The sequence below is a fragment of the Echinops telfairi genome, unplaced genomic scaffold (assembly GCF_000313985.2).
Source record: "Echinops telfairi isolate 266 unplaced genomic scaffold, ASM31398v2 ScPeMD7_7424;HRSCAF=8462, whole genome shotgun sequence".
NCBI lineage: Eukaryota > Metazoa > Chordata > Mammalia > Afrosoricida > Tenrecidae > Echinops > Echinops telfairi.
Window position 1 is genome coordinate 77,352,037 of NW_022111324.1, and position 19,773 is coordinate 77,371,809.

Below are 19,773 nucleotides of genomic sequence, written 5' to 3' on the forward strand. Positions count from 1 at the left end.
AAATTTTTTTCTCAATTTTATTAGAATATAATTCACATATCATGCAATTCATTAGTGCAGTCACATCAGTAAGAGTTGTCTAATCACTGTCTCTAGAGATTTACCAATCCTGGAATTTATATACAGAAAAAACATTTTAAAAACAAAATTAACAGTAAAACAGATACAAATTTCGATTGAAAAGAAAGCAGAAAACATTAAATTCTAGGACAAATATAAATGGCTCATAAGGAGTATGTATTTAGATTGTTGCTTCAAATCATATCTGATTTACAGGAGAAAAACATAAAAAGGTAGGTTGCCCCACATAAATTTGTGTAATTTGGTGACTACTTTAGCTACAGCCGCTCTAAGTGTTTGTACTTGTATCAGAATATTTCTCCTTTGAGTCTCATTTAAAGTAATGCTAACTGGCCGACTTACACGAGAAATTCATCAAAGTCAAAGAATGCAATTTTAATAGTTTTTGCTTTTTATAAAAATTATGAGCTTTAAACTTTTATGAAGCATTTAAATTTTGTCATTTTGGGAACCTGATTATTTTGACTTGTGGAGCATCATAATTTAAAATACTGCACTGGCACAGGAAGGAAGAAATGGGAGGTAAGCTTAGACTCGTCCTGTCCAACAGAAATATAATGAGAGCCCAAAATGTGAGCCACATGCGATGAAATTTAAAACATTCCAGTGGTCACATTGAAAAAAAAAAGCAAAAAGAAGAAGGTGAAATTAATTTTAAAATAGCTTATTGAACACAGTATATAGAAAGTAGTATCTTATCAGCATGTAATCAATATATTAAATTATTAATGAGGTAACTTTATAACCTTTTAAAAAATTAAATCTTCAAAACCCAGTATGTATTTTTTACGCTGAGCAGCATCTCATTTTAAACTAGCCACATTTCAAGTTCTTCAGACCAGTGTGGCTGCTGCATTGGACAATGCCACTCTAGACCGTTTCAGTTTTTCTAACTTTCCTGCATGTAAGTGCAATGGTTTCTCATGGGCATCAATCCTAAATTCTGTTTCTTCAACAATGAAAATCACTTTATGCAACTGAGAAAATCCTTTCAGTGTAAACAAATAAACAAACAAACAAATAAATAAATAGAGTCAGTCACCAGGACTCCCTTCGACTTAGTGTTTTTGAAGATTTGACACTTTGAGGTGTGTGGAGATGGAGGAAGCTGCCACTTTTTGGTTCAGTGAAGAGTAACTGAAGAATTACCCACTGATGGTAACAGCATCATATTGTAATACATTCTTATGTTTGCTTTTACATATTAATAGCTGTTGTAAATACATCTGGCAATCAAACATATAAGGAATTAATTGACTTTGGGCACCTTTCAGATGATTATGTGTGCTGAACATGTTAGATATATGTCAGGTACATGTTAGATAGCTAACAGAAACATTGGCCGTTCAAACCCACCCACCCCTCTTGGAGAGTGGTGACGATTTACAATCTCAGTCCCCTAACTGGGGCTGTGATGAGTTGGAATCAACTCGATGACTGTGAGGTTAGTTTAGTTTTTGTGTGGGGAACCTCATATAATCCTGAAGGTACCATTTTGTGAGTGAGAATTGAGGTTGGGACTGAGGTGAAATTCTCCTCTCTGAAATCACATTCTGTTCCCGGGGCACCAGTGTTCCTAGTTAGGTTTGTATGTCTTCACAGCCAAGCTCACATTCATAATGCATTACTACCTTCCCCTCGGTAGCATTTAGCAGCAAATGGAGGAAAACTTTTCTTCTTTCCACATGCCTATGTGTTACTGAGCTAATTAATTTGATTCTTACACTTTGAGTCATTATAATCTAGGAAATAATGACAATAATGATATAGTACTACATGATATTTTTGAGTCCTTACATGTGTTGGCCCTATAGTTCATATACTTATAATATCCTGGTAATCCTAGAGGGAAAGATACTATTTTTAACCCCATGGAACATTTGATTCCTAGAAAGAGTAAATCACTTGCTTAGAGCACACAGGGAGGGCTGAGTGAGACATTGGTGTCAAGTCTGACTGACACCAAAGGGTCTACCTCACCCTCTAACTCCTTGAGTACAAATGCTGGCACTGTAGTTTATGAGCTAAAGACTAAAAGCTGGAAGCAGGCAGTTCTTTTTAGGGGTACTTTAGGATTTCAGAAAAAGAGCCCTGGTGATAGTGGTTACGTGCTTGGCTATTAAAAGAAAGGTTGGCAATTTGAACAAACCAGCTGCTCAACAGGAGAAAGATGTGGTAATCTGTTTCCATAAAGACTTACATACAGTCTTGGAAACCCCATGGGACAGTTCTGCTCTGTCCTGCAATGGTCACTCTGAGTCAGAATCAACTCAACAGCAATGGATTTGTTTGGTTTTAGGAATTCACTAGCTTATATTCCTTTTCTCTGGGTACCAATTTCACAGGGCAGACTCTTGATTAAAATAACTGTGAAGATGGATTTAGAATAAAAGAAGTAGGTCTTCAGTCATGGTAAGACAGCTCTGCAGCTGCAGGAAGGTTCTGGGAAAAGGCTAAGAAATGGCTATCCATCCCAGCACCCCCCCCAAAAAAAAACAAACACCTCAATGCCATTAAGTCAATGCAAACTCATATTGTCTTTTATAATTTCCAAGACTGTAAATATTTTTTTAAATAAATCATTTTATTGGGGGCTCTTGTAGCTGTTAGCAAAATCCATACATCAATCATATCAAGCACATTTGTACATATGTTACTATAATCATTTTCAAAACATTTTCTTTGTACTTGAACCCTTGGCATCAGCTCCTCTTTTTCTGCCCTCCCCCTCTGCCCTCGTTGATCCTTGATAAATTATAAATTATTTTCATATCTTACATCATCTGCTGTCTCCCTTCACACACGCTTCTGTTGTTTGTCCTCCCAAGGGGGGACGGTAGGGGGGCGGTTAAACACTGATCCTTGCAATTAATTCCCCTGTTCTTCCCCTTCTCCCACCATTTTCCCTCTACTCTTATGGTATCACTACTTCTATTACTGTTCCTGAAGGGTTTATTTGTCCTGGATCCCATGTGTTGAGAACTCTTATTTGTACCAGTGTACATGATCTGGTATAGTCGGATTTGTAAGGTAAAGCTGGGGTCATGATATTGGTGGGGAGGAAGCATTAAAGAACTAGAAGAATGTTGTGTGTTTTGTTGGTGCTTTACTGCACCCTGACTGACTCGTCTCTTCCTTGTGACCCTTCTGTGAGGGAATGTCCAGTTGTCTACATATGGGCTTTGGGTTTCCACTCCGACCACCCCCCACCCCCTTGTTCACATCAATACAGTTGTTAGTTTTGGGTCTTCTGATTATTGATACCTGATCCTGTCGCCACCTTGTTATCACACAGGCTGGTGTGCTTCTTCCATGTGGGTTTATTTGCTCCCCTGCTAGATGGCTGCTTGTTTAACTTCAAGTTTTTAAGACCCCAGATGCTGTATCTTTTAATAGCCGGGCACCATCAGCTTTCTTCACCACATTTGCTTCTGCACCCAATTTGTCTTCAGCGATCATGTTGAGAAGGTGAGCGTTGAAGACTGCCACGTTTTTAGAACAAAGTGTGCTTGTGTTGAGGGATTACTTGAGTAGAGTAATGTCCATATGCTACCTTAATGCTTAAGGTATAAATATATGTACACAGACCTATATCCCTATAATTATATATTAATATATTTACATATGTACATGCCTATATCTATACCTCTATAAATGTCTTTTGCCTCCTAATTGTTTCTTCTATTTTCTTTTACTTTCCTCCTGTCCCATTATCATGTTTGACCTTCATTGACTTCTCAGTAATTCTTCTCGGCTCCATTGCACTTAAACCCTACCAGGCATTCAATGCCCTCCTCACCATTGATTTTAGATCTCTTGTTGTTCCCTTGTCCCTGGGTTTGTTGGCTTCCCCCTCATCTTTCTACCTCAGAATTCCTGATGGGTTTGTACCACAGACCTTTTGGTTAGCAATCCAACATTTACTGACAGTGCCATTAGGGCTCCTTAGAAATGGTGACAAAAAGAAAGAAAAAGAATGGAAGACTTGAGATCAGGCCAGGTTTCTCTTCTGTAAATGGCGTACTTTTCAGCCCCAGAATTATGTATAAAAATCCTGACTCTGCAGCTTGATATTTCAGCAGTGGTGAAAATTCTTCTGTTATTGCAACTGTTTTCCACATACTCAAACTTAAGACGTCTGTCAAGTTCAGCCATTTGAACATAGCCATTATTAAGATATAAATTTAAAAGCACAATCATAAGGCATACTGTTAGGCATTAAACACATGGTAGCAGCCACTCAACATGGCAGCCAATTCACAGCAAATTAAAAAAAATTGTAAGAGCAGATAGGTATGCTACTGTAGGCTTTATGGTGGTTCAGGATAGCATCTGGGACCTTTGATGCAACAAACATTTTGAATGTCTTTTATGTTTCCAGTGGCTACGTTAGACACTCATAGATAAAACACATGCTCCCTAGCAGAGGGAGTAGCAGTAGTCAGTGAGCCTGGTTCATTTTTAAGTTAGGAACCATAGTTATCAGAAGTGTTTGTTATATTTGGTGAATTTTGCATAAGGAAACAGACACATAAGTAATGTACTTTAGATATAGTTCTACAGCAAACATTTGTAATCTTTTGGGCCGAATGCTAGGAAAATCTTTCGTGTAGAGCATTTAATCTACTGACAAGTCTAGATTAATGAAGCCTTACTCTATCACACTTAAGAAATAAGATAACTATCATGCATTTAATAATTGTAAGTATTACTATTATGGCATATTCCTGAATAAACATAAAGGCTTGGTAGCAACCAACATGTTCTATTGAAAAATTGGTCTTAGAAGCTAATTTCAGAAACATTTCCATAATACAATAGGAACTATTTTCAGTCATTTGTAATACAATTTAACACGGGCACTTATTTATTGGAAAATTGCAGAAATTCCATTAAAATACATACTGACCCTACTGATAGCTGATTGGAACTTATTCATTAGAGAGATTAATTACTAGGGATATACAGATAAAAGATATGTAATTTTCAGAGTGGAAAGACAAGATTTGACCAACTGATTAGTTTACACAGACAAATCAGAGATGGAAAATATAAATATTTTGGCAGTTGGAGGCTACAGAGGCCAAATAATGGTCTTTGTCTTATAACCCATGGAATGGGCACGTGGTTTTGCAAAGGAGCTCCTAGAAATGTCATACTATCTCAGGAACTTTTCTCCACCCAATCACTTAATACACTGGGGACTTCGGAGCTACTGAAAATAATAATAATAAGACTGAAAATCAGTGAAAGCACACTTGATGGCTGTTCAGTCTTATTATCTACCTATGGTGTCTACTATATCTAATCAAATAATTATAGAAATTGCTCTTACTAGTGCTGTAGTAATAAGTGCTCTCTCTGCTTCTAATGTTGTCCTTGCCCCATCTGTTCCCCACACTGCAGCCAGAGTGCTCTTTCTGAAGCAGGAGTGTGATCACAACACTCCCCTGCTTAAAACCCTACATTGGCTCCCTAGATCCCTCAGGATAAAGTCCTTAAAAATAGCTCCACGCGCTGGCTCCTGCCTGCATCTTGAGTCTCATGTCTCTTCAATCTCCCCTCTGCCAACTGCTTGCTTCTACCCCACAACATGTACACTCCACCATCCAATCATGCCAAACTGTCTGCAACTTTCCAGGTGGTCATTTCTCCTTCCTGGATCTTTGCATATGCTGTTCCCATCACATATAACTATATTTTTTGAGCCTCTCATTTAAAAATTTTAAAAATCCTTCCTCCCTGCCCCTATCTACCCTCCAATTTTTGTACTGTGCATCTTGTTAACAGCAGAAGTGCAGCCTCAGCTTAATGTTTACTATATTATTTTGTTGTGTTTGCTCTTTCTTACCTATTGTCTTCATGAGATCTTAGATTCTTTGTGGGGAGGGTCTGCATCTTGAACTCTTCAGTACTGCTCTATGCCGTCAAGTTTTCCCTGCTCGTAGTGACCCTATGCGAGCCCTGGTGGTATAACGGTTACACATTGAGCTGCGATCTGCAAGGTCCACAATTCAAAACCACCACCCACTCCTTGGGAGAAAGACTGGGCTTTTCTATTCCTGCAAACAGTTGCAGTCTGAGAAACTCACTGGGGCAGTTCTACCTGCCCTAATAGGGTCACTAGCTTTGACTTGGCAGTGAGTTTGGTTTGAGTTTTTTAGTGACCCTATAGGACGAAGTGGAAATGTCCCATAGGTTTTCCAAGGCTAGTACTCTTTATGAAAGCACACTGCTTTATCTCTCTCCTGCTGAGTGACTGGTGGGTTCAATGTGCCGACCTTTCAGTTAGCACCCAAGTACTTAATCACTGTGCCATCAGATTTCCTCTACTACAGTACTTCTATTTGTGCTTGGCAAAAGTAGGTACTTAAGTATTGGTTGGAAGTACTTGTTGAATGGATGAGCAGTGCAATGGTTGATTAAACAAAGTCCCTATTCAAGGCAGTTCAATGAAATGGAACTTGAAGTTGCCTTAAGCTGTGTGACGTACTACAGCAGGTGGACAGAAGTTCCCTCAGCCAGGTGTGACCGTGGAGGGCAGGCAGAGGCTCCCCCAACCAAGTGGATCACCACAAAGGATGGGCGGCAGTTTCCCCATCCGTTTAAAGGGCCTTGGAGTGTAGGTGGGAGTTCCCCTGTGGTGGAAGGCAGGTGGGACTTCCACAGCCATGTGTAGTCATAGAGTCCAGGCTGGAGGGAGCGCCCTCAGCTGGGTGGAGGGTGGGCATAGTTGCTTTAGGTGAAGGGGAGTATCCTGGGGGCCAGCACTGGTGTTTGAAAGGAAAGAGAAGTTTTAAAAAAAATAACCCAGAGGAAAAATATCAAGCCAAACTGAGTCCTCTGAGACTGTGGGGGGAAAGAGAGAAGAGAGAGAGAGTGAAAAAAATAAAGAAATGGCTGAGCCCCGCCAGGCTGGAGGTGGTGGTAAGCTATGATTATGTTGAAGTAAATCCCTTGGGCTGACCAAAGGAGCCCATCTCAGGCCGAGAATGTAGCAGGGCTAAGGCTAAGCCCTAGCCAGCCTCTGTAGTTGTAAGTCAAAAGCCCACAGCTCTTCAAAACCTAGTGGATGTGTGTCTACTTGTTTTTATAACCTCCTCCTGTGACCTGGCAGAGTGGAATTTCCCTCTCAGTGGCTCTCTTGCGCTGATTTCTACATAGTCCCTCTGGTGTGTGTTACTTGGTCACTGTCTTGCTGGAAGTCCCCAAGCCTGATTCTTATGAAGTGGAAACAGACCTGCTTTCATGCTCCAACTTTTCACCAATTCTGACACTGACCATCCTGCCCACCATACTCTTCTTCACTTTGGCTGTGTTCCGTGATTTCTTGCAACAGCTACCTAGAACTTACAGATAAATCTCATAATTGTGGAGTTTATGGTGGAAGCAATAGGTTTAATTCAGGTATGACTCAGTATAGGACAGTCTTAGAACATATGACTTTAATCGGGGTAGTCTCCTCCCAGCAGGACCCACAGGCCTCTTTGGCCTGTCTTTGGCCTCCATGTTTCTTCCATGTGGGCTTGTTGCTTCTCTGCTAGATGACTGCTTGTTTAACTTCAAGCCCTTAAGACTCCAGACTAAGACTATATCTTTTAATAGCTGAGTACCATCTGCTTTCTTCACCACATTTGCTTATACATGCATTTTGTCGTCAGTGATTATGCAGGAGGGTGAGCATCATAGAATGCCAGTTTGTTAGAATAAGTCTATGAGGGAGGGTATGAGCAGAGGCCCAAAGTCCATCCACTACCTCAGTGTAGAGCCATATAAATATATGTAGATAGGCCAGTACCTCTATTTTTATGAATTAATGTATTTACATATGTATGTACACACCTATGCTTATACCTCTATCCATAACTTTGCTTCCTAGATCGTTCCTCTGTTTCCTTTCCCCTTCCTCCTGCCCCACCATCACGCTTGCTCTATTTCCTCCCCTTAGAAATTCCTCTCAGCTCGATTGCTATTGCTCCAGCACACCCAGGATCTCTGTTTCCTCCTTGTTGATTTCCATTCCCTAGTTGTTCCCTGTCAATGGCATTGTCTGCTTCCCGCTCCCTTCTCCCATCTCCTTCTCCCCCCAGTCCCTCTGGGACCATCAGTCCTCTTGCTTTCTCCTCAAGCTTGTTTCCCATGCCTATCTTATATAAGTAGGCAGACCAACAATAATGGAGCAAACAAAAAGATTTAAAGCCATGACAAAAAGCATTCATACTTCTAGGTCTGTGCGCTGACCTTTATGACTATCTGCCCACTGGTCCTGTGGGGATTCCAGGAGCTGTCCTTCCTAGCCTGAAGTCTATTTGGGGGTCTTTTTAGGGGCTTTGTGGCTTTGCTTTGTTCCCGTTGCTGATCTGTTGTTCCCTTCTTGGTTTACCCTGCTGCGGGGGATTCAGACCAGATTAAGTCTCCACTGTGTGTCCCCAGTATTGTGCTCTGTCCGGGTATGCTCCAGTGAGGGGACATCATGTCTTGAGCTGTTGTCAACCTACAGACAGTCCTCTCTGTGCCTTATCACCTCCATGAAGGAACATTGTCCTCTGCGCTTGGTGTGCTGGTATGGGGTCTAGACCATTCCTTTTTCTTTTCCTCCTTGGTTTGCTTCTGTGTGGGCCTGGTATGCCAGCCCCTCTCCCCAACCTGTAGGTTTAGTGCTATGCTCTGTCACACATACTTCTAGAGAGGAGGTCAGTTTGGCTCTGATTGGGGCCGGCCCTGTAGCCCAATCTTTTTATGCATTTCTCCATGTGGTTACATTGCCCTCATGGTTTGATGCACTGTGGTGTGGTCTGTATGCCCACTCCCAAATCTCTGGAGACATAACCAATACTCTACCCCTGAGTGAGTTAGTGTCCTGCTACCCACATGGCATCACCCCCACCCCTTTCCTCTCTCCTCCTCCTCCCCCACCTTCCCCTTCTTTCTGTTAGATTAACATATGTACGTCTTGCTTTTTAAGGAAGCAAGATACTACTTCCCATAGCGCTTGCACCATTTTACAGTCCCAAGTGCAGTGTGTAAGGATTCCAGCTTCGCCACACTTTTGCCAGCATTTGTTGTTTTCTGTTTCTTCTGTTGTTCTTTAACTTTCCTATTCATTCTGGGATGAGGTGGTATCTTGTTGTTTTGATTCACGTCTTTTGAATGGCTAAAGATCATGAGTATCCCTTTACTTGTTTGTTGGACATTTGAATGTCCTCTGCTCATTTTTTAATTTTATCACTCATCTGTTTGTTTTGAGATGCTGACATTTTATTTAATTTTAGAGATTAGTTATTTGGCCAATATGTCATTGCCAGTACCCCCCTCCCCCCAGTCTGTGGGTTCTCTATTCACTCTTTTGGTGGTCTTTTGATTGCATAAATACTTAATTTTTAGGAGGTCTCGGTTGTCTAGTTTGTCTTCTGCTTTTTGTGCATCTTAGTTGTATTTGAAAGTGTACTTATGGGATGTATTAGGGACATTTTTTTCTGGTTGATGATCTTATGGTTTTAGATTTTACATTTAAATCTTAATCCATCTTCAGTTCTTATATGTAATGAGAGATATCAATCCTGTTTTATTTTTCTATGAATGTTATATCCAATTTTGCCACACTTTTTGTTAAAATGAGTATCTATTCTATGTTTAGTGGGTACAGGAGCAGGGAATTACTTAATGTGGTTTTTCTAGACAAAGTCTGTAACTCCCACCAAACAACCTTTCCCTGCACAGGTCTGATAAGAAGGTGGGGGAAGCAACTGCTAGGATTCACTTATAAGGGAATAATAATTTCAAATAGGATTCCTTGTAGTGCCATCCTGCTGTGCATAAAATGAGCCCTCTGAAAAGTAGGATGAGGGATTTTATTACTAGCAAGAGCCAGGAGTGGAGTATGTCCTCTGGAAAAAAGACCCCTGCTCAGGGAACCTCCTGAATCCAGATGATAGCTGTAACAACAGAGGCACAGCAGCTGCAGAACCGGGGGCCAGAGCATGGAGCAGAGTGATAGACTTCTAACCCCTGGAACAAGTAAAGCTGAGTCCTTTGGGGCAGGGGACTGCCTTGTGGAATGGGGCACTTAATTCAGGGAGCTGGGTTTGCTGCCCCATGGACCTTGAGCTGCATTTCTTTGGGTTGAGGCTTATAGCAGAATGGTATGTCCCGCTAGGTATTTATTAACACACCTGAAACTTTGTAACATGTCCTGGTAAACAACTGCCCTGAATGTTTCTCACTGGTATTACAACTTTATTAATTTTCTTAAGTTTTTCACTGGTATTACAACTTAATTAACTTACTTAATAATCCCTTTAGTCATGAATTTTGTGTAGCCATCACAATGGATATTATAACCCAAAGATGTAAAATAGAAAACATTAATTAAGTTAGCACAATGGATTTTGGCCGTCTATTGACAATCAGCCTTTCATAAGTGGATGGATTTACATCTGGGCTCTCACTCCTTCCCATTGGCCTGTATGTCTGCCATTATACCAGGCTGCTTTGATTACCCTATTGTGACTGTATAATAGGTTTTGAGATGGGGGATGTGACATCTCCCTCTTTGTTCTTAGTTTTTAATAGTGTTTTGCTTATCCAGTGTGTATTTCATCTTCACATAAGAATTGGCAGTTTTTCCACCTGTCTAAAGAATGATCATGGAATCTGGATTGGGGTTGCAATTATCTACAGATCACTTTAGATCGTATCGATGCTTTCACAATGTTAATGTTTCCTAACCGTGAGCACTCTCATGTAAGACTCTATAGATTTCTTGTAGTAGCTTTGTGGTTTTCTTTGTATAGGTCTTTTGATTCTCTGCTTGTATTTATTCCTAAAAACTCCAACTTTTGAGTGGTTATTGTTATTGTAAATGCCGTTTAACAAAATTTCCACTTCAGAGTTTTCTCTATTGTTGTCGTTGTTACTGGCGCCATGGAGTTGGCTCCAACGCATAGTTACCCTATAAAGACTGGAATGATGAGACCAGGCCTGCTCCTGCACCATCCTCACAATTGTTGTTATGATTGAACCCATGGTGGTATGACCACAAATACGGATTTCTTACAGTTGGTTGACGAGGTAGCTGTCTTCCAAATTTCGTAGCATAGACTAATGCAATGCATCCAGCACTGCAATGCATTGAAACATTTCTTTTTCTTTCTTTCTTTTTTTTAATTAAAGGATCATTTTATTGCAGGCTCTTACAACACTTAACAATCCATACATCAGTTGTATCAAGCATATTTGTGCATATGTTGCCCTAATTCTTTTCTAAACATTTACTTTCTATTGAATCCTTGGTATCAGCTCCTCTTTTTTCCCCTCCACCCCCCACCCTACCCTCATGACACCTTGATAAATTATAAATTATTATTTTCATATCTTACACCGACTGCTGTCTCCCTTCCATGGTTTCTGTTGTCGTTGAAACATTTTTTCTGATGTGCTGTAAATTCCTGAAGGCTTGTTTTTTGTTAATACTTTCAGTGCTACTTGAACTTCTGCCTTCAGTACCATTGATCATATGCTACCTCTTGAAATGGTTGAATGTCAACAATTCTTTTTGGTACAATGACACTATATATTCATTCAGCCTATGTTTTGTGCTTCCTGCAGCATTCAATATTTTGCCTATGGCATCCTTAATATTGAAATTCTGGGCTTTACTTTCTAAATTTATTTCAGCTTCCCTTTGGCTTTTTAAACTCCAAGTCTTTATATATTTCACTGTATTTTGTCTTCTCAAGCTCCCCTTTGAAATCAATATTTCAGCTTGAGGCTTGAATTTTTCTTCATTTCTTTCATCTTAAGAAGTACTGAGCAGGCTCTTCTTTTTTTGGCTTTCTAACCCCAGGTCTTGGCATATTCCATTAAAACAGTGATTCTCAACCTTCCTAATGCCGCTACAGTTCCTCATGTTGTGGTGACCCCCACCCATAAAATTATTTTGTTGCTACTTCATAGCTATAATTTTGCTACTGTTATGAATCATAATGTAAATATCTGATGTGCAGGATTCATTGTTACAAATTGAACATATGAAAGAATAGTGATTAATCACAAAACAATATGTAATTATATATTGTGAAATATTCACTTCTAATTACAAGTAAATGAAATTTTGTCTTGAAGCATGGTGTAGCTTGGGTAACAGTCTTAATATAACAACAGTAGACTACATTGCTACATTTTGCGACAGTATGTGTCAAAAGCCAACATCTCGGTTCCTAAGACCATTGGAAATAAGGTGTCATGACCCACAGGTTGAGAACCTCAGCATTAGAATATTTTACTTTGTCTTCTTGAGCTGACCTTTGAAATTTTCTGTTCTTTTATCATTTCATCATTTCTTCCAATCACTTTAGCTATTCTACATTGCAAAGCTAGTTTCAGAGTCTTTTTGACATTCACTTTGACCTTTTCTTCCTTTACAGTCTTTTCAGTGACCCTTCACTTTTTTCATGTATGATGTTCTTGTTGTCATCCTGCAACTCATATGGTGTATGGTTGTTTACTGATCAATGCACTACAGCTGTTATTCCATGTTAATTAGAGAAATAAATCCAGCAACACTCATATGTCCATATAAGAAAGAGCTTTAGGGAAACTGATCACAATGATTGACACACAACAACCCCCTGCCCAAGGATTGAACAACAGAAATGTGGATGAAGGGAGACAGTGGACAGTGTAAAATATGACAATAATTTATAAATTATCAAGGGTTCACAAGGGTGGGTGGGTGGGGGAGGGGGGGTAAAAAGAGGAGGTGATACCAAGGCTTAAGTAGAAAGAACATGTTTTGGAAATGATGATGGAAACATATGTACAAATGTGCTTGATACAATTGATGTATGGATTGTTATAAGAGCTATAAGAGCTTTATAAAAAAGAGCTTTATATAGAAGAGTAATTGTGTATTGAAAAAACATCCCAGCTCTTTCCAGATCAAGTCCAAAAGTCTGATTTTAGCCCATAAATCCAATAGTAGTCCATAAATTCCTCTTCAGACTCACGTAGTCATTCACAATGATGCCAAATACAGAAAGACCAGAGGCCAGTGGGTTAAAAGTCTTGTGGATCCAGTGGTGGTGGAAGCATCTCAGCGTTGGCGTGAGTCTCCACCACATGACTCACTCAGGTCTCACTGTGGCTCCACATGACTTGACAATAGGAAGATGAAGACATGCACACACACAGAGAGAGAGAGAGGCCCACCTTTTTAAAATATAATCATTTTATTGGGGGCTCATACAACGCTTATCACAATCCATACATATATCCACTGTGTCAAGCACATTTGCACATTTGTTGCCATCATCATTCTCAAAACATCTGCTTTCCACTCCAGCCCCTGGCATCAGCTCCTCCTCATTTTTCCCCTCCCTCTCCATTCCCCCCTCCCTCATGAACCTTTGATAATTTACAAGTCATGATTATTTTGTCATATCTTACACTGTCCCACGTCTCCCTTCACCCACTTTTCTGTTGAACAACCTCCAGAGAGGAGGTTATATGTAGATCCTTGTAATCGGTTCCCCCTTTCTACCCCACCTTCCCTCCACCCTCCCAGTATCACCACTATCACCCCTGGACCTGAGGGGTTCATCTGTCCTGTATTCCCTGTGTTTCCAGCTCCCATCTGTCCCAGTGTACATCCTCCAGTCCAGTTGGATTTGTAAGGTAGAATTGGGATCATGATAGTTGGGGGGAGGAAGCATTTAAGAACTAGAGGAAAGTTGTATGTTTCATCGTTGCTACACTGTCCCCTGACCGGCTTGTCTCCTACCCGAGACTCTTCTGTAAGGGGATGTCCAGTTGCCCACAAATGGCCTTTGGGCCCCCACTCTGCACTACTTCTCATTCACAATGATGTGATTGTTGTTCCTTGATGCTTGATACCTGATCCCTTCGACAACTCGTGATCACACAGGCTGGTGTGCTTCTGCCATGTGGGGTTTGTAGGCCCACCTCTTCTGATGACAGAGTCAAGAAGGGGAAGTTCCCAGAAACATCATGAGAAGGCTACGGCCACAAGGAGGCATCATCAGGCTGTGACCTGATTGATAGGCTAGACTCCACCCCTTCACTCTTAATATCCTCAAGTTGACACAAGATAACTATCACAACATGAAATTATGTAACTACCACACAGCTGTTCTTGACATCTCACTAAGGTAGGATATACTTGACCTCATATTTCGGTTCTCCTGGACTTATTTTAATATTCTCTACCTTCAGTTTGAGCTCACATATGAATAAAGAATGGTCTTCCCTCTCTTAGCCCCTGGCCTTGTTTTGGAGGATGATATTGAGTTTCTCTGTTGTTTGTTCCCACAATTGTAGTCAATTTGACTCCTAGTGAGGTCCACAAGTATAGTTGCTGTATATGTTTTTATAAAAGATATTTTCCATAATGAAGTTGTCGATCTAGCGTAATTTTATAGCCAAAGTCAGATATTTCAACTATTGATCCTTCCTCTTTGTTTTCAACTATCAGATGGCAATTTACAGTCATTATCAATGCTTCTTAAAATGTATGTCTGATTAACTTCAGACTGAATAAATTGGCAGTACTCTTCAATTTCTTCATCATTTGCTTTAGTGGCAGGTGTGGTAGGCCGGGTTGACTGGAGAAACAAATCCAGTGACACATATATTTATAAGAAAGAGCTTTATATCAAGAAGTAATTATATATCAAATCCATAAGTACAGTACTAGTCTGTAAGTCCCTCTTCAGATCGCAGCCACATGCAATGTTGCAGAATGCAGGAAGATCATGGGCCGGTGGGTGCCGGGTCGTGGATCTGAGGTGGGAGGAACACGGCAGGGCTGTGCAGCTCTCGGAATCAGTGGCTGAGAGAGGGGGAGGTTCCCAGGGCCCTCCTTATAAAACACCACACCCCAAGGAAATAGCATCAGGCTGTGGCCTGATTGACTGGTTGGATTCCTCCCCTACACTTTATACATCTTCAAGTTCACATAAAATTATTCAACCCCCACAGTAGGTATGGAAATATGTCTTCTTTGTATACATGTAGAAATTATCCTATCACAGACAGCATCAGACTTCAAGATACATCCTTTTTTTCCCCAAGATACATCTTGAAATGTTTTTGGGTTTTTTTCGTCATGAAAACAGCACCATTCCTATTGAATTTCTTTCTCCTGGAATTATGAACAATAAGATCGTCTGATTCAAAAGGTCAGCAGCAGTCTCTTTCAACTCACTGATGTCTAGGATATCAATCTTTATGTTCCATTTTATTTTTGACAACTTTTAAGTTTCCTAGGTTTATTCTTGGTACATTTCACATTCCAATTTTTATGGATCTTTTCAGTTGTTTCTTCTCATTTTGAGACATGTTTTATCAGCAAACGAAGGTCCTGAAATCTTTGTTCCATCTATGTCTTTAAAGTGTCTTTAAACATCGTCTTTTGGCATTCTATCAGACAGTGTTCCACTGCCAATCATAAAGTTGTCAGGTTAGTCCCTTGGAAGTGGATCCTTTATTCCTTTCTAGTTTATCTTTGTCTGAAAGATCTACTGAAGACTTTGCACCATCGGCAACCCTAGTGGTATTTGAAATACTGGTGGCATAACTTCCAGCATCATAGCAACCTGCAGGCCACTACAGATGACAAACTGACAGATGATTGGTGGTGGTGCTTTATCTGATTTCCTTCTTGGCATTCTTTTTGTTAGCGTAGAGGAATTCAGCTGATTTTTAAAAATTGATCTTTTGCCCTGCCACTTTGTTAAATCCTTATATTAGATACAGTAGTAGATAACACATTTTAAAGTAAAATATTATATAGAAACTTAGGACATCAGAAATGTAAAATTAATTCAATTCCATTCTTTAAAAATACTAAAACAAAGTAACGCTGCCATCAGGTTGATGTAAACTCATAGTGAGCCTATAGGACAGGATAGAATTGCCCCTGTCAATTTTCAAGACTGTAACTCTTTATAAAAATGGAAAGCCTCATCTTTCTCCTGAAGAGCTGGCTGGTGGTTTTAAACTACTGACCTTAGCAGCCCAGCTTAAAATAGGAAGTTAAATATCAGTGTGACCTATTTTTGGAAAATGCTGTCATTCACACTGTATAATAGGAAACAAGGAGGGACTAAACCATTGTTTAACCTGCACTATGCATTTAGCCATGTTTGAGGCCTATCCAATGTCTGGTCACTCCTTATAACTCTCTCTTGTTATTTTTTTAATTGACTGCGCTACACACACAGCGATTACAGATGATCGTTATGACTGGAGTGACAAGGTGGAAGCTCCTATTCTAGGGCACTTGCTGTTTACAAAAAAAGCAGCATCACTCAGGTAAATGTAAATATAATATAGTTTAACTATTTTCCTTGTGCAATTCAGTCTGTTTTGACATATGTACACATCACTATTATGACATGAACATTCTCATCAATCAAAAAGGTTCCCTGTTGCCTCTTTGTAGTCAACCCCTACCTGTACTTCTAGTTCTTGACAAAACTGTTTGGCTTTATGCCACTCTAGTGTTTGTCTTTCTAGAATTTCATGTAAGTGTAACCATGAAAGTACAGCATTTTATTCAAGCTTCCTTAGTTTGGCATACTGCTTTTGAAGTTCATTTTTGAGTTGTACCAGCAGCCATTTCTTTCTTATTGATGAGTAATATTTCACTAAAGGATATGCCACATTAAAAACAATTTATTAGTAGTTGACATGTGTGTTGTTTTCAATTTTTGACGACTTACAAATAAAGGCTTCCGTCTTATTTTAATATCTACATTTTTATATCTTAGACTTCTAAGGTTTTCTATATCATTTCGTTTTACTCTGTCATATAAGACGAATTAAGGTTTAATTACATGACGTCTTTAACAAATCTTTATATTATAATTTCACTCAAAGTTTAAAGAGCAAATTAGTTTTATATTCAACCACTTAAATGAGGTCATTCATGTTTTAAGGGAGGATTGAGTCAGTGTGGCTAGCCTTCACAAGGTTCTTCTACCCAGCACGAATCAACCTTCTTTTTGGTTGTCCTTCCACCTGGTGCCAATAGCTAATTTCACTTGCTTGTTCATCGAAAGATTGGAAGTTTGCGTCACCCAAAGGCTCATTAGAAGAAAGGCCTGGTCATCTACTGCCGAGAAAGGAGCCAGTGAAGACTCCAGAGAACGCAGTTCTACTTGGACACACAAGGCATTGCCAGGAGTCACAGCAGACCCAATGGCAACTGGTTTGATTGTGTCCATGCCTTCCTAGTTTTTATTTTATTCCCCTTCCTTTCACAGGTTGCATTTTACCTTCTAAATTCTATTTTGGCCATTTTAAAGTCCTCACTAAACTGCAAACCTCTTCAGAGGAAGGACTGTGTCCTGTTTCTTTGATAATAAAGTACATAGTATAATCTTACATAACAGAGTTATGAAAAGTATGTAATGAACTATAAATAATGAACTAAATAGAATTTTTTAGTTTCTTGGTTACCTGAGTGGCTTTTTATTAATTATCTCAATCCATTGTTGTATTGCCTCTATAGTGTTATAAAATGGATTTCCCTAAATGAAGATATTTTGAATCCCACCTCTGCCTCTAAATTACTCACCATGAAACCTTTGAGATTTCTAATTCTTTATGGCTCTGACTTTCCTCCATTATAAAGTAAAATTAAACAATTGTGTGGTTCCCTTTTATTCTGTCATTCAGAAGTTTTATACAAAGTCTATTAAGTCAGAAAGAACCTGTAAGAAGAGAGAGCCACCTGATAGGAAAAGAGCTAAAAAGAATTAAGGAAAGCAAGAATATGCCACGATTTTCTTTTCTTTTCTTGTATGCCCTTGCTTTCAGCAATGAAAAGTAAATGTGTTATTTCTTAAATAGAATGAAAATTGGAGGATTCAAGAAACTTAAGGTGATGTGTAACTCCACAGCTATTGGTGGAGGGGTCTTTGTGAACAACTGCAATATGACACCACTTCTTTTCCTGAAGTAAATTGGGGGTGTCAGTAATGAGGGAGCCCTCCAGGGCAGTTCTGCCCTGTCCTATAGGGTTACTATGAAAGCTGCTCAATGGCAGTGAATCTGAGTTTGATTTACTCATTCTAAAAATTGACAGCATCTTTCTATAGGGGATCCATAAATCTCAATTGATGACTGTTTTCTCAGTATAATTATTCGTTGTCTCCTCCTGCACTCTCAAGTGGGTATTGGTTTTTGACAGTGTGTTACATGGCCACCTAGTGTGGCTGTTCTTGGAGCTTCAGTGTATTCTTTACTCTAGGGGTTTGACTTGCAGGTTGATTCTCAGTTAAAGTTGGCACAGGCTGCTTCTTTAATCAGACTCCCTTGGTAGACTGCTCTTTAGCGAGCGGTCTTCTTTTCTGATATGTCTGCAAGAGTTTTGCCTCATTTTATAAGACTTGAGCAGATTCCCCAGCATCACTTAGTGGGCTTCGCTGAGTCTTCCTCATTCTGGCAAGGGTATTAAACCTTCATTAGACATGCACTGTCTATTTCCTTGTGCCAAATTCTGAGCAGCTTCAGAGTTATAGAGAAGCAGACATAATCCACTAAGGTGAGTAATGCTACCCAAGTTGCATATTCACAGCATATATTGAGGTCACTGAGGAAAGACTAGTTAATTTAGAATAGTGAGGAATTAGGATGGATTGTGAAGCAGGCCATACACTGTGCTGAGAGACAAAGGGAAGAAGTAGCAGTATGTTCACCAGTCAGAAAACATGTGGTGTGACTGGAGAGGCAAAAAGTTGCCTAGTATGACTATCCATTTGTTGCAATATATTAGTTTGGAACTGAGTGTGAGGCAAGACCTTGGACAACATCCAGGAAGGTGGTGTTATTAAAAGCAACAGAGGGACCCTACTAAACATTTAGCATGGCCTCCTGATGATTTCATTGCAGCTAGGTATGGGTGTATTTTCATTCTGAAATTTTATATTACATTGCTACATGCCTTGACCAGTTTCAATACTGCCTTTCCTTATGTTGCTTTATAATTAGAAGTCAGTGAATTTGAAGTTCCTCAGCGGTACATATACAAGTAGTGATGGCTTTATGGAATTGTTTATTAATCATTTGGCAAAGAGTAGGTGGTAAAATATCTCAATCAGTAAACTAAAGCAGCATGAATGAGAAATGCCCACAAGGAGATTAGGAGTTAGAAATAACTGCGTCAGTTAATTGAAGGATGCTCTCATATCACTTAAAAAACTAACTCACTCAATGTGTGTGCTTACTGTGTCAGTACCCACTGTGCTGTCATAGATGAGGTTCTTTGAATTCCTTTGGTTCTTAGGAAGTCCCTATCTTTGTCACTGGGATTAGATATTGACCCAAAGGGAGAAGGTCGGTGTTACGTCACAGTGAGATGGGATGCTGCCTCTTGACTATGGAAACTTTTTTGTTTAAATTCAGTATTTCTTTTGATATGACCCTCAAAAAGATTTTATTATGAAGTAATTTCTTCTTAATGAAGTTACAACTGATGAAATTAATTTTTCATATTCATTTTCACATTCATATTACATGGCCTAATGTCTAAAGATATATCATGTATGCCTGCATTTTGTACTGTAGAATCATTTCCTTGCCTGTCATAGCGTCTCTTACCAAACATTTTAGATTTCATTTTCAGTGTGAGAGGGAAAAGGAAGATAGTCTTTAAATCTTCATTTTGAT

At 39.6% G+C, this 19,773-nt stretch overlaps 1 protein-coding gene across 2 annotated transcripts in view; it reads left to right on the plus strand.

Moving 5' to 3' along the window:
• SDCCAG8 (SHH signaling and ciliogenesis regulator SDCCAG8) overlaps positions 1-19,773 on the plus strand; it is a 282,359-nt gene that overhangs the window by 158,655 nt on the left and 103,931 nt on the right. The window lies entirely within an intron of this gene.